The following is a 1,097-nucleotide window of genomic DNA, read 5'->3' as shown; positions in this document are numbered from 1 at the left end:
TTTTTTGCCTTTTCTGGAAATTAGTGAAGGCAGCGCATCAAAGGTGCGCACCCGGGAGCGCTACGAAGTGTGCTCCAAGGTGCGGCGTGCACGTTGTCGGAGCCCGGTTTGCCTCGGGTGCGCACCTCGCCTGCACCTTGGCCGGGGTGGGCACCTTGGCTGGGTTTGCCCAGGGTGCGCTCCGGAGCGGGGTTACTGGAGCGCCCCCTCTTTTTTTGTCAGAGCGTTTGGTGGGGTTTCTCGCATTGGCTCTTCCCAGGCCCGGTTGTTGGGTGCGCTCCCACCCTGGCGCGCGCCAGGTTGGAAGTTGGGTTAATTGCCCGGGCGCGCACCTTCGCCAGGGTGGGCACCTTGGTGCGCACACCTTGGCTGGGCTGCGCACCAGGGCGGGCTCAAGATGGCACCAGCATTCCCTTTTTTTCACTATCTTTCAAAACGGAAATTTTAAAATCTCGTTTTTTTTTGCCTTTTATGGAAATTAGTGAAGGCATCGCATCAAAGGTGCGCACCTCGCTGCCCACCTTGGTGTGCTCCGAGGTGCCCACCACGGTGCGAACCCGGGAGCGCCCCGATGTGTGCTCCAAGGTGCGGCGTGCACGAAGTCGGACCCCGGTTTGCCCCGGGTGCGCACCTCGCGTGCACCTTGGTGCACACACCTTGGCTGGGTTGCGCGCCCTGGTGGGCACCATGGTGCGCACCAAGGAGCGCTCCGAAGTGTGCTCCAAGGTGCGCCGTGCACGAAGTCGGAGCCCGGTTTGCCCCGGGTGCGCACCTCGCGTGCACCTTCGCCGCGGTGGGCACCATGGCGTGCACGAAGTCGGAGCCCGGTTTGCCCCGGGTGCGCACCTCGCGTGCACCTTCGCCGGGGTGGGCACCTTGGTGTGCAGACCTTGGCTGGGTTGCGCGCCCTGGTGGGCACCATGGTGCGCACCAAGGAGCGCTCCGAAGTGTGCTCCAAGGTGCGGCCTGCACGAAGTCGGAGCCCGGTTTGCCCCGGGTGTGCACCTCGGGTGGGCACCTTGGTGCGCATGCCTTGCCTGGGCTGCGCACCAGGGCGGGCTCAAGATGGCACCCGCGTTCCTTTTTTTTCACTATCT

The sequence above is a fragment of the Cryptomeria japonica genome, unplaced genomic scaffold, assembly GCF_030272615.1.
Source record: "Cryptomeria japonica unplaced genomic scaffold, Sugi_1.0 HiC_scaffold_20, whole genome shotgun sequence".
NCBI lineage: Eukaryota > Viridiplantae > Streptophyta > Pinopsida > Cupressales > Cupressaceae > Cryptomeria > Cryptomeria japonica.
Note: the sequence above shows the minus strand (reverse complement) of the source record.